Consider the following 14,992-nt stretch of genomic DNA (forward strand, 5'->3'; position numbering starts at 1 on the left):
CGTAAGATGGCTCACTAGAACTCACAAATGCTGCAAAATAAAGTAATCACAGCAAGCAATAAAGTGAGGACAGCAAAGAGATAACTAGTTCTCAAAGAGAAATTTAATCAAACATATGGTGGGCACAAATCTGCAGAAAGCTTTGACATACAAAGGCATTTTATTCATGAACCAAAGTGGCCTTTAAATAGGCTTAACACAATAACTGAAAACAATAAAATAGCAGAATTAATTGGCACTAAATCAAAAATGCTCCCACTACTAACAAACAACCAGAATTTTAGGAAGAAAAACGTGCCTAAGACAAAGTCAGAAAATAAAACAACTGTCACTTTGAATCAATCTCTAATACTCCCCCTTGATTCAAAGTTGCAAACTCCAAGCTGATTTCTGAAGTAGACATGCTTGTCCCGTGGAAGTGATTTTGTGAAGATATCAGCAACTTGTTCATTTGTGCTACAATACTGTAATTTGATTTCTCCATCTGCCACAAGATGTCTAATAAAATGAACACGAATGTCCACATGCTTTGTTCTTCCATGGTACACTGGATTTTTTGTCATGGCAATTGCTGCTTGATTGTCACAAAAAATTTCAGTTGCTCCAGATTGTTCTTGACAGAGATCAGCAAGAATTCTCCTTAGCCATACTCCTTGACATGCTGACGATGTTGCCGCTGCGTATTCCGCTTCTGATGAAGACAAGGCTGTCGTGCTCTGTTTCTTTGAACTCCAAGAAATTGCACTGCACTCCAAGATTAAAAATATATCCCAAGTGCTCCTTCTATCTTCCAAGCATCCAGCCCAATCGCCAAGCTGAACCCACTTAACTTGAAAAATGATACTTTTTCATACCACAGCCCATAATCAATGGTTCCAGCTACATAACGCAGAATTCTTTTTGCTGTTCCAAGATGATGCTTTGAAGGATTATGCATGAACCTAGAAATTACACCAACTGAAAATGCCATGTTTGGCCGTGAGTGTGTTAAGTAAATCAAGCCACCAACCAAGCTTCTAAAGTGACTTGCATTGGCTTGTTCAGTCCCATCATCAACCTGTAACTTATCATTTAAGTTCATAGGAGTGGCTGCAACTTTGCAGTTTAACATGCTGAATCTTTTAAGTAAATCAGTTGCATATTTCCTTTGTGACACAAAAATACCATCTTCAACTTGCTTAACCTCTAACCCAAGAAAATAATGCAACACACCCAAATCTGACATCTCAAACTTCTTTTTCATGCAGACTTTGAATTCATCAATAAGAGAAGGACAAGAGCCCATATAAATCATATCATCAACATAAAGGCAAATAATTAGAAGATCATTTTTACCTTGCCTTTTTGTATAGAGAGTGGGCTCATTCTTACTTCTCTCAAAGCCATTCTGATGGAAATAAGAGTCGATTTTGATGTACCACGCCCGTGGAGCCTGCTTCAATCCGTAAAGTGCCTTTCACTGTAGACTTGGTCTTCTTTTCCATGAACAACAAAACCTTCAGGCTGAGAAACATACACCTCTTCTTCTAACTCCCCATTTAGGAACGCCGATTTAACATCAAATTGGTAGATGGGCCAATTTAATTGAGCACAAGGCTATTACAATTCTCACCGCTTCAAACCGTAACCGAGAGAAGGTGTCGCCATAATCTACACCTTGTTGTTATGAATAGCCTTTCACTACGAGTCGTGCCTTGTATTTTTGAATGTCGCCATCCGCATGAAACTTTGTTCTAAAGACCCATTTAACTCCAATGGCTTTCTTATCTTGAGGAAGATCTACCAATTCCCATGTTTCATTCTTCTGGATTGCTTCAAGCTCATCTAACATTGCATTGCGCCATTCTTCTTTTTCTCACGCTTCTTCAAATGTTGTTGGATCACCACAAATAAGGCTTGTGTGCCTTCATAAATTTCAGCCAATGATCTGAATTTTCTTGGAGGAGTTTCACCTTCGATGCACTCATCGCTAGGAACTTGAAGAAGTAGTGCTTGGTGAGGTTGATGAGAATGGACTAGGAGTGTTTGGAGGGGTTGCTTGTCGCCTAATGGTTGGTGATCCTTCATTTTCTGCTGGAATCTTGAATCAATGTCATCCGATTTCTCCCGCCAACACCACTTGCCTCTTCATCAAACACAACATTCTCGCTAACAATCACCTTGCCACTCACAGATTGTAAAGCCTATATGCTTTGGATTGAGTACAATAACCAACAAAACACATTTCATAGATTTTTCATCAAGTTTGTCATGATTATGTGAATCTACCAATGAATAGGCAATACAACCAAATATTTTTAAGTGGCTTACCCAAGGCCTTCTTCCACTCCATGCTTCATACGGTGTTTGGTTTTGGACAGCCTTTGTTGGTGACAAATTCAACAAATATACAAAGAATCGCAACACCTTCAACCCAAAATGATCAGCATTCCCTTAGCCTTTAACAAACTTCTTGCCATTTCAACAATAAGGCGATTTTTGCGCTCACCACTCGCTTTGCTCCTGTATATGGTGTCATAGTTCTCTGCAGTGCCTTGTTCATCACAAAATTGATTGAATTCTTGAGACACGAATCGCCCTCCTCTATCGGCGAAGGACCTTTATGCTTTTTCCACTTTGCTTCTCAACAAGTGCCTTGAACTTCTTGAAAGTGTCAAAAGTTTCGATTTGAATTGCAAGAAGTAAACCCACCATGCGACTATATTCATCTGTGAACAACAGAAAATAACGACTCCCACCCAACGATTGTGTTTTCATGGGGCCGCATAAATCAGCATGTACAAGCTCAAGACATTCAGATGCTTTTCTAGACTTTCCTATAGGAAATGGTTTTTTACATTGTTTCCCATATACACACCCTTCACACAAATCTAATGACTCAATTCTAGGTAACCCAAAACCATTTCCTTTGACTCAATAATTTGCACTTTACATTCAAATGCCCATACCGTAAATGCCATAATCTAGACTCTCTATTTTCATTGACAATAAGAGCATGTTTTTCAACACTTGAAATTTCAAGTGGAAAAAGCTTGTTTGGTGCCATGTGAACATCTACAATAATCTGTTCTGATTTTTTATCTCTAATCACACATGAGCCATCATCAAACATAATTGAATATCCACTAGACACAAGTTGTTCGACACTTAACAAATTTTGTGATAGACAAGGAATAAAATAAACATTGTAAAGGAGCTTCACATCGTGGCCTTTGCTTATTGCCACCGTGCCTTTGCCTTCAACTTGCACTTGTTTGTCATCACCAAGTCTCACTTTCACTTGTATGACTCGCCAAGCTCCTTAAACAAAGATTTTATTCCAGCTTATATGATTGGAACACCCACGTCCGTAAACCAAATGTCACTTGAGGCTTTGTTGTCATCTTGAGAGGCCATAAATAGCTTGAGCTCTTCCTCATCTTCTCAGAAATTTGCTTGCTTTTCTTTCCTCCAAAGATTCTCGCCTTCACATGCCCATACCGCTTGCAATTATAGCACCGGATATTGCTCTTGTAATTTTTCTCGCCTCTGTTGTTGGCCCTTGCTCATCTTGTCCACCAATTTTGCCTCTACCTCTACCACCTTTGCCGCGATATCCTCCTCTACCACGCCCTCTGTTAATGCCTTCCTTGAGTCATCTTGTTGTTTAAATGACTCCCATCACTTGAAAAGCCTTTTCATCATTCTTTTCATTTGCCTGCTCAACCTTGCCTCATGGGATTGTAAAGATCCCATTAGTTCATCAAACGAGTAAGTAGCCAAGTCTTTCGACTTCAATAGCCGCCACTACATGATCAAACTTTGGAGTTAAATCTGCGCAACACTTTTTCAACAACAATACATCAAGAATTACTTCCATAAGACCTCATTTGATTAACTATTACAGATACTCTAGACAGAAAATCCTGCACCGATTCTCCGCTTTTCATTTGCAAGGTTTCAAAATCACGCGAAGTGATTGGAGTTTTACCGTGATTACCTTTGAGGAACCTTGGAACGCCGTCGCAAGGTCATCCATGCTTCTTTTCACTGTATTTGCTGCCGCTATTTTTGAAAAATTGACTCATCCATCGCTTGCTGGATGAAGAATGCTGCTTTGGAGTCCCTGTTCTTGTTTTCTTTAAGTCTAGCCTCTTCATCTCGCTCAGATACCCGTTCTCAACCAAGTCCCACAAATCTTGAGACTTGAACAATGTCTTCATTTTGATGCTCCAGAATTCATAGCATTCACCTTTGATGATTGGAATTGATGGTTGAGAAATATTCATTGCATTGCCATTAGATGCCATGAGCGTACGCCCGGTTACAATCGAACGAGGCTCTGATACCACTTCTGTTGTGAAAGGAACGTAAGATGGCTCACTAGAACTCACAAATGCTGCAAAATAAAATAATCACAGCAAGCAATAAAGTGAGGACAGCAAAGAGATAACTAGTTCTCAAAGAGAAATTTAATCAAACATATGGTGGGCACAAATCTGCAGAAAGCTTTGACATACAAAGGCATTTTATTCATGAACCAAAGTGGCCTTTAAATAGGCTTAACACAATAACTGAAAACAATAAAATAGCAGAATTAATTGGCACTAAATAAAAAATGCTCCCACTACTAACAAACAACCAAAATTTTAGGAAGAAAAAAAATGTGCCTAAGACAAAGTCAGAAAATAAAACAATTGTCACTTTGGATCAATCTCTAATAGTGACAAAGATACTTAAAGCAGAATTGTGGGTTCAAATGCTGCTATGACCACCCTTAATCTAATCTGCCACTTATGACTGTTGAGCTAAATGATTGTTAGTCTTTTCCTGCCGGCCTTGTCATCTGTCTGTACCATTCCCACCAAACTAGTCAATTATACCACAGAAGTCTTCTGTATCTTCCTCTCATATTCAACATACCCTGGAAACTTCAACTCAAAGGAGATGATAAAGTGACTGTAAATGACATGACTAGGATAAAGAAGCTAGCTCGTGTAGCTGATTTCTGTGACAGTGGCGATCAGACATGAAAGAAGACTCGAAACTTTAGAAATGGGAAAGAGTAGCAGTGAGTTTCTGTCCCGGCAAAGAGATTTTGATTTAGCCGCACGTTGTACAGATGTCCGACACTAACCGTAACTATAAAAATTTTAAATAAATTTCACATAATAAATTTTTTATAACAAAATTACATCTATTTTTGTTCCTTCGCAGAACTCATTTTCTTGGCTCTCATCTTTATATCACCGTCCCTTTTACCTCATAAAACCTAATTTTTTTCAAGCTCATTTTTATATTATTTTATCATTTTTAATTATTTAATTTACATAGATAATAATATATAAAATATGAACATATTATGTATCTTAATAAAAAAAATAAATATAAAATTATCATGTTAAGTAAAATAAATATAATTATAAATTTATTATTTATTTTATAAGATTAGGATATCAAAAATATTTTAGAAAATAAATGTAAATGAAATTTTAATTTTACATTATGCCATGGAGATGTCACATTAGGCCACAATAAAGTGCAATTGGAATTTAATTAGTAATTTTTTAGTATAGATAGAACTATAAAAAATTTGAAAAGTATAAAGGTTTTTCTTTATAATTTTCTCACTCTATTATAATTTATATAAAATTTTAAATTATTTTTAAATTAAGAATTAATTAATAATTTGATTTGGATTAATTTAATTGGTATGAAAATGTTTCAATATTAAAATTTAATAAAATAGTAGCAAAAAAAAAAAAAAATGAAAACTGAAAGAAAGATACTTAAAATGACATGAAAAAAAATAATTTTGAAAAAATTTATAATCTTTGAATATTGGTACAAAATTAGTATTAAACATAATTAATGGCAAAAAATGATTTATATAACTAATTTTATCTAATTAAGAAAAGCTAATTATTATTGTAGTTCTATATATTTTAATTAATTATATATAATTTTTATAGTAAATATTTAAGAAAAAAAATATTTTTTAGTCTTTAAACTATGTTAGGAATAACAATATATAAAGTACTAGTGAAAATTATTCTTTTTGAATCCGATAAGTATTTTAAAGACCCAAATTTGGTTATATTACTTGAATGACATTCGAACCGTTTTAATTTATATATTTTAATTAATACTCTACATAAAATATAATAATTAGTAATTTATATTTTAAAATCTAATAATTTTAGAAAAAATTATATAATGCCCTATACTTTTAATTTTTTTAGGCTATACTAATTAAATTTCTAATTAAACCTCATACTTTTTAACTTTTAATAATTATATCTTATCATTAGTATAATGTCAAAGAGGATGTGATAATTGACATAACATATCTGTTAATAAAATAATAATTTTGTTAATGGAAGGATAAAATTGATAAAAGTTAAAAGAGTCTAAGTAATAATTTTTATAATATAAAATAAAATTGTAAAAATTTGAAAATCATATGTTTTTTTTTAACAATTTTCTCCTCTAAATCATTTTGACTGCTTGATATTATATATATATATATGGTCTTAGTTATTTAGAATTCAGCTATTATTACTTTTTAATTTATTTAAAATGTCAAATAATTTAAAATTATGTTAGAAAATATAAAAAATATTTTTCACAAAATGAACAGAGTTTAACTCTAATACACTAACAATCTATTTACATTCTTTCCCAAAAGTCCAAGACAAGACTTAGGGGTGGAACTAGAAATTAATCTTTAAAGAGCCAAAAATAAATATTAAAAAGAAATTAAATGAAATCTCCATAAAAATATGTGGACTAAAATAAAAATACATAATATTAAAAGATCAAAAATTGAATAATATAAAAATATAAATGAAATTTACATAGAAGTGCAAAGACCACAATAAAAATAAAAATATTAGAGGGGTAAATAATAATTTTCTAAAAAATACAGTAGATTTTTTGCAGGTAAAATTTTAAATTAAAAAATTTTACAGAGTAAACAGTAATTTTTGAAAAAAATCATTAAATTTTATAGGTAAAATTATAGTTTTAAAAACTTTTAAAGGTCCCAACAATAACTTTTTTTTTAAAATTATTAAATTTTGTAGGTAAAATTATAATTTTAAAAACTTTTGGACTAAAATTTTGGACTTCCTTAGTAGATGTCATGAAAGAATGTCAATGCTGGAAGAATTTTCCTCTTATTAAGAATTCAATTTAACTGATTTTTTAGTTAATTTTTAAGCATAAAATAAAAGAGTTAATTTTTTTTAATTAAACAAAATTTTCATTCAAAAAAAAAGTGAAAGAATTTTTAAATTTTTTTTTTATAAATAATTTTTTGCAATTGAACTCTTTTAAATTAATTAATCAAAAAATAGCATACAACTAAGTTGAAATAACAAGAAGTTGGAAGATTATAAAATATTATGGTGCACATAAAAATAATATTCCCTCTTTTACAAAAGAAGTGAATTCTCCTTAATAGAGAGGATGAATCTCACATTCCTATGAGAGGTGATGAGAGCACTTAATAATCCCTCCAAAAAGTTTATTCCTAAATTTCCCTTTCTCCAAATTCAAGCAACTTTAACATCCCAGACTTGCTGAATTACTTCACTAGATTGTATAAGAAATTTAAGACTTGCAAAAGAAAAATGAAAAACGTCAGCGTGCCCCCCGATTTCTTCTTCTTGTAGCTGCTTTCATTTTCTCACTTGACAATCTATAAGCAGTTCCATCCACAAATGCAAAGTACACTCCACCCCAAGACCTTTTCATTGCAAAAACTAAATAAGGAAGCAATAAACCTGCTGCAAATCCCACCCCAATGCTCATGTAAAACCATTTATCGATGAAGCCATTGCCATTGTCAGCCTGATCTGCTTTCCCTCCACCATCTGGATAATTGTCACCTCCATTGTTTGAATCATTCGAACACTTCACCGTCAGAGGATCTCCACATAGACCAGGGTTCCCAGCAAAAGAGGATGCATTAAAAGTTGACATCTGATTTGTAGAAGGTATTATGCCTGACAAGTTATTGTTTGACACATTCAAATTCCCCAGAAATGTCAATGAAGATATGCTTTGGGGAATAGGACCTGAAAGCCTATTGCCTGAGAGATCAAGAGATAACAACTGACGCAATTCTGAAATGCTCTTAGGAATCTGGCCACTGATGTGGTTTCTTGATAGATTCAAAACTTCCAAACCAACTAATTTTGTTATTGCTTCAGGAAGTTCTCCACTTAAATTGTTTCCAGACATATCTATACTGGTTAGCAGGAAAGAGTCCTAGTGTACCTTAATTCAAGGCCATTTATGGTCACATATATGTTCTCTTGGTAATTGTGATGTTCAGAAAGAGTTCCATAAAGCAAATAATGGTTAACGTTCTGCTGTTGAGTCATGGCTTTAAGATTGCTCAAGTTAGCAGGAATGGAACCATTTAATTGGTTTTCCGCCAGATCCAAAATTTGCAGGGAACTCAAATTTGAAAGTGCCAAGGGAAGTTCTCCAGAAAATTTATTTGACCTGAGACTAAGTATCCTGAGACGCGGAAAATCTTCTCCAATCCATCGTGGTAAATTTCCTGTCAACATGTTGTTTCCGAAGTCTAAAGTTTCCAACTTTGACAAATTTTGAAGAGATGATGGAATTTTTCCTGAGAGTTGATTGTTGCTCAAGTGAAGTGTTTGAAGCCCAGTTATCTGACCTATAGAGTTTGGAATCCCACCAGACAAATTGTTTTTTTGAAGGTCTAGAACAGTGAGAGAAGAACAATTTCCTATGCTTGAAGGAATGCTTCCTGCCAAGTTATTTTTTGAGAGATCAAGGACATCGAGCGATATCTCTCCGATTGAGACTGGGATTGCACCGGTCAACTCGTTACCAGAAAGTGAAAGAAATGACAACATTGACATGACTTGACCAATATTTTCTGGTATACTACCTGAAAACTGGTTATTAGAAAGATCTAGTAAGAAGACATTTGGAAGAGGAATGGGTCCTTTGAATTGGTTGGAGCTCAAATCAACATTTGCATAGGAAGTTACATTGAATGGATTTGGTATATGACCCTCTAAACTATTGAAAGAAACATTCAAAAAGGCTAGAATGCTAGTCATGTCCCAGAACCATTTTGGGATAGAACCGGAAATACCAGCCCTTGAGAAATCTAAAACGTGGACCTGTTTTTGAGATCTAAGCCAAGAAGGGAAGGAAGGACCCAGATGGCATGAACCCATCTGCAAGAAAATGACTTGGAAAGGAGGGACCCAGTTGGAGCTGACATTTAGAATGAAAGAATTTTCTGATAGATCAATTTTCTCCAGTTTCCCCAGCCTACGAAAATGTGCTTCTGAAATAACACCTGTCAATTTATTGAGAGAAACATCAAGGGAAGACAACTCAGAGAGCAGTCCAATGCTAGCAGGCAGAGTACCATTTAGCTTATTTGACGCAAGCGTGAGGGTAGTCAAACGCTGTAAGTTTCCAATAGAAGAAGGAATGGAACCTTGAAGCAAGTTACTGTTCAACCGGAGTTCGACAAGATTCCTGAGCTGGCCAATTGAATCCGGTAAACTTCCGGTCAGGTTGTTTAAATACAAGTCAATGTACTGCAAATTAGAAAGCTTGCCAATGGAGCTTGGAATCCCACCCTCAATATAATTGAAGTGTAAATCAAAATGAATAAGAGATGTCATATTTCCAAGAAGAGTAGGAAGTCTACCATGCAACCCATTGATAGATAAATCAAGAATTTGTATCTTTTTCCAGCTTCTTGCAAATAGTTGGAAGCAACTTGCTGAGAGTTTCAAATTATAATTAAGCTTCAATGACTGCAAATTTGGTAATTCACCAAAACCAAGTGGAATCCTTCCAGTCAACATGCTATTTCCGATGTCAACAGATACAAGGCTGCTAATGTTCGCAAGCCAAGTTGGCAACTTAGCCTTGAAGAGGCTGCCCTGAAGGTTTAGGACTTTAAGCGAAGTAAAATTAAGAGAAGGAAGAGAATAGGAGAAACCAGATAAACCACAATATTCTAAGTGCAACTCAGATAAAAGTGGAAGCTTGTTTAATGGCTCAATCCATTCTCCTCCTAACTTTGAAAGGTGTACAGAATTCATTGCCAAATATTTTAGTGAAAGAAGACCGCTCACCCATTCAAGATTATCAACAGTTAAACCCCAATAAGAGACATCAAGGAACTGCAAGCTAGAGAGGTTTCCAAGATCTGGAGGAATTGCACCACTAAACCCAGCATATGACAGGTTTAGATATTGCAAGTTCTCCAAAGAGGACAAGAAATGAGGAATTTTACCAGTGAAATTGTTCCCACTTAAATCCAGATGTTTCAAGGACTTAAGTTTTGCAAGTGAAGGTCTAATCTCCCTACCTAATGGCTGACGACCTGATGAATTTGGGAGATCAACTGCGAGAACAGCACCAGTTGTATTGTGACAAGCTATTCCTGACCATTGACAGCAATTGGTTCCATGCCATGAGGAAAGCCGATTCCAGCTATCATTAAGACCCATTTTGAGGTCAAGAAGAGCCTCTCTCTCAGCTGCATTGCAGTGCACCAATTGAGCAACCCCACCACAAATTAATTCTCCAGATAACAGACAGATGATCCAAAGAAATTGAAAGGTCTCCATAGATCAAACACTCAATGCCCTGTTCAGAAGCAAAGAATTTAGTCTAATTTTCAAGAAAGTTTTCTGAGAAAACTGCATGCATAGGTGAGTTTCAGTCCCACGATATTTATTGAGAAAACTGGAACCAATTGTAACAATTTTTAATTCTGTATAGCTGACTGCAAACAGTTTAGTCTACCAGCTTTTACCAGCCATTGAATAAAAAATAAGTGGCGTATTATCAGGTTTTTTTTTATGCCGTATTATCAGGTTTTTTTTTTCTATGCCGTAATTTCAGGTTTTAACCCCCACCAATTAGAAACACTTTTTGGAAAATTATTATATCCAGATAACACTAAAAAATAGTGCTTATTTAAAAACAAAACGGTCAATTTTTTCTTAATTTTAAGAATGTGGCACCTTATATTTAGATAGGGAGTGCATATATACTGGATGCATTCAATAATTTTTTATACATTTTTTTCCATGTTATTAAATTTCAAACTCAAATTCATCACAATCCTCAATTATATATTATCTGAATCCATCCTATTAGGGTTTAGTCGGATCATATACCCGCAAAAATGTAATTTTTTGTCATCCCTACTTTTATGCCTAATTAATTAATGAAAGTGTTTTTGTTAAGACATACTAATTTATATATTTTATACACATTTTCATAATCAATGTGTAATCTTAAGAGATATTAAAACAGCAATAATAACAATTTTTCACTTATTTAATCTAGGAAATTAAGTAACTATTTTACATGATTTAATTAATTTTAGAAAAAATTGTTTTATATTTAAAATATAAAATAATATTCATTATATTCTTATTTTATTTAATATTAATCCATAAGCAAGTGAAGTTTCCATATTCATCAATTATTATTATTATTGTTATTATTATTATTATTATTATTATTAAAAAAAGGACTTCGCCGCCTATTTCACGATTTGCCCATTATGCACGATCTTTTGTTTATTAATTAAATGAGAAAAAAAATAGTTAAGTTGATGACCAGCTGCTCATAGGACTAGAGAGAAATTTCTTAGATATTTCAGGGGTATAAAATATTTTAAATGATTCCTGTAGAGTTTACTGGTGCCTATCAACAAGAATAGTTAGTAAGATTTGAAACCTCAATTTAATGATAATATTAGATGAATCTCATATGAGAAAAAGGAAAAGAATATTATTGATTGAGAAGAACGAAAAAAATACTGGAGTCTCTTCAGCCTATACATATATATATACAACCAGCTAAAGAAGAAACTAAGAAACTGTCTCTAACTAATCCGGCTAACTAATCAAATACACATAGAGCAGCTAGCTAACTGACTAACTGACTTTTGAAGCTTTAGCGCCTAATTCTGTTTTCTGGTCTAAGCACCTAATTCTGTTTTCTGGTCTAATAGCCCCCTGCAAGCTGGGGAGTATATGTTCTTCATGCCTAGCTTGGTAGTAAGCTTTTGAAAAGAAGCTACAAGAAGCGACTTTGTGCAAATATCTGCTAGCTAAGTTATGGAAGAAAAAGGAAGCAATTTGATGAGACTAGAATGAACCTTCTCACTTACCAGATAGCAATATATCTCAATATGCTTAGAACGTTCATGGAAGGTGGGATTAGCAGCAATCTGGAGAGTTGATTTATTATCACAGAAAAGAAGTGCTGGGTTTGAGTGAGGAACATGGAAATCTTTGAGCAAGTAACACAACCACTGTAACTCACAAGTTGTTGAAGCTAGTGCTCGATACTCTTCTTCTAAAGAGGATCGAGATACTGTTGATTGCTTCTTAGCTCTCCAACATATAAATGACCCTTTAAGAAAAATACAATAACCAGTTATAGATTTGTGAGAATCCACACATCCTGCCCAATCCGAATCAGAAAAAGCTTTCAATTGCAAATTTGATAATGCTAGGAAGAAAATTGTTGCTCCTGGTGACCCTTTAATGTACCTTAGAACTCTATGTGCTACTTGCAAGTGCTGCGAGGTAGGTTTGTCCATAAACTAACTTACTTGTTGTGTGGCAAAAGAAAGATCCGGCCTTGTAGAAGTGAGATACAAAAGCCTGCCAACAAGTCTTCCATACTGTTGAATGTCAATGAGAGGATCACCTTTTGATTGATTAAGTTTCAACTTGCTGTCCATTGGTGTAAGAGCCGGTTTGGAATCTAAGAAGTCTGCGTCAGGGAGTATATCAAGGGCATACTTTCTCTCACTTAAAATGATACCAAAAGAAGTTCTAGTCACTTCAAGACCATGGAAAAATTTTAAATTTTCAAAGTCTTTAATTCTAAATTTATGGTCAAGAAAGGCTTTTACATTAATCTCTACAAGATTAGTGCCAGCTAGGATGACATCATCGACATAAACAAGAAGCAGTATAATATCTGCTGAAGTTTTCTTGACAAAAAGAGAGTAATCAGAACTTGATTGATGATACTCCAATGCCTGAGTTAGTTTGCTAAACCATTGTCTACTTGCCTACTTAAGTCCATAGAGTGACTTTTGAAGATGACAAACTTGGTTGGGTTTAGAGCTTCAAAAACTGGGTGGTAATACCATATACACTTCTTCAAGGAGGTCACCATGAAGAAATGCATTAATGACATCGAGTTGTTGTAAAATCTAGTTATTGGTAGAAGCAATTGCCAATAGCAATCTAATTATAGTCATCTTAGCAACTAGACTGAATATATCAAAGTAATCCACACCCTCTTACTGAGGGTACTCTTTTGCAACTAAATGTGCATTATGCCTTTCAATTGTCCCATCCGCCTTATATTTGATCTTAAAAACCCATTTGTAACCCATTGGAGTTTTGCCAGTAGGTAACTCAGTAATATTCCAAGTTTTATTTTCCTCAAGATCCTGGATTTCAGCCTGCAAAGCCTTTCTCCAACAATCATGTTTTACAGCTTGTTGAAAAGTTTTAGGTTTGTCATAAGCAATAATAGAGAGAAGAAAATGTTTATGTGTAGGAGAAAGATGAGAATATGAAATGACAGACTCTAAGGGATAAAGAGTACTGTAGATCATTAGTAACAATCAAACAAAAATAAGATTGCAATGGTAATCTTGCAAGTATGATGGAGGTCTTTTGATTCTTTGAGACTATCTAGAAGGAATATTTTATGAGGAAGTAGAAGGAAGAGGAGAATGAGAAGCAGAAGAAGAAGGATTTTTGTGAAGTAGCAGAAGGAATGGCGGGGAAATCATCAAAAATAGGTAAAGAAGAATTTTGAGGAAGAGAAAGTAATGGTGGAATGGTAGTAGAAGTGTGATGGAAAGGAAATATATTTTCATGAAAAATGACATGTCTGGATGTAAAGATGTTTCCATTTTGAATGTCAAGCAACATAAATCCTTTAGTTCTAGGTTTAAAAACTAAGAAAACGCATTTTCGAGCCCTTGGATCAAATTTAGTTCTATGAGTTGTCAAGGTGGATGCAAAACAAAGAGATCCAAATGTTTTCAGTTCTGTAAAATCTGGTATTTAAGAATAAAGCATTTCATAGGGAGTTTTGTTATTGAAAAGGGGAGAAGGAAGTCTATTGATGAGGAAAACAACATGAAGAATAGTGTAAGACCAGTAAACTTTAGGTAAATTTGATTGAAATAAAAGGGATCTAGCAACATTCATGATATGTTGATGTTTTCTCTTCACAATGCCATTTTGTTGTGGAGTTTCAACACAAGAAGTTTGATGGATAGTTCCTTTTGCTGCATAAAAAACTGGCATATTAAATTCAGCACCATTGTCACTTCTTATAATTTTAATTGAGGCAGAAAATTGTGTTTCAACTAAAGAAAAAAAAGATTTTAAAACTTGTCTTATTTGAGATTTAGATTTTAAAAGAAATATCCAAGTATGTCTAATGTAATCATCCATAATTATCAAGAAAATTTATGATTATGAACTGACGGAACAGAGAAAGGACCCCAAAGGTCTACATGTATCAATTCAAATGGTTTATTTGTAATAGAGGTACTAATAGCAAATGAGAGTTTCTTTTGTTTAGCAAAATGACAAATGTCACAATTAGCATTATTTACAGCAGAAAAACTTGAAAGATATTGTTAAAGAATTTTGAGTCTTGAATCAAATGGATGTCCAAGTCTATAATGCCAAGGATCAAAGGCAATAGAGGAAGAAGCAAAGACTTTGTGAAAATGAAATGAACTTGTAGGATTGTTCAATGTATAGAGGCCTCCTTGCTCTTCAGCTATACCAATTATCTTCCAGTTTGGAAGTTTCTGAATAAAACATATTTGTTTATGAAAAAATAAGCAACAATCAGAAGAAAAAATTAATTTTGTGACTGAAATGAGATTAAAATGAAAAGCAGGAATATACAAAACATCATATAGAACTAAGTG

At 33.9% G+C, this 14,992-nt stretch overlaps 1 pseudogene; it reads right to left on the reverse strand.

Moving 5' to 3' along the window:
- Positions 1–2,063: 2,063 nt before the first annotated feature.
- Positions 2,064–10,622, reverse strand: LOC110673504 (receptor-like protein EIX2; annotated as a pseudogene).
- Between the last annotated feature and the right edge of the window lie 4,370 nt (positions 10,623–14,992).

This window comes from Hevea brasiliensis, chromosome 14 (assembly GCF_030052815.1).
Source record: "Hevea brasiliensis isolate MT/VB/25A 57/8 chromosome 14, ASM3005281v1, whole genome shotgun sequence".
Taxonomy (NCBI): Eukaryota; Viridiplantae; Streptophyta; class Magnoliopsida; order Malpighiales; family Euphorbiaceae; genus Hevea; species Hevea brasiliensis.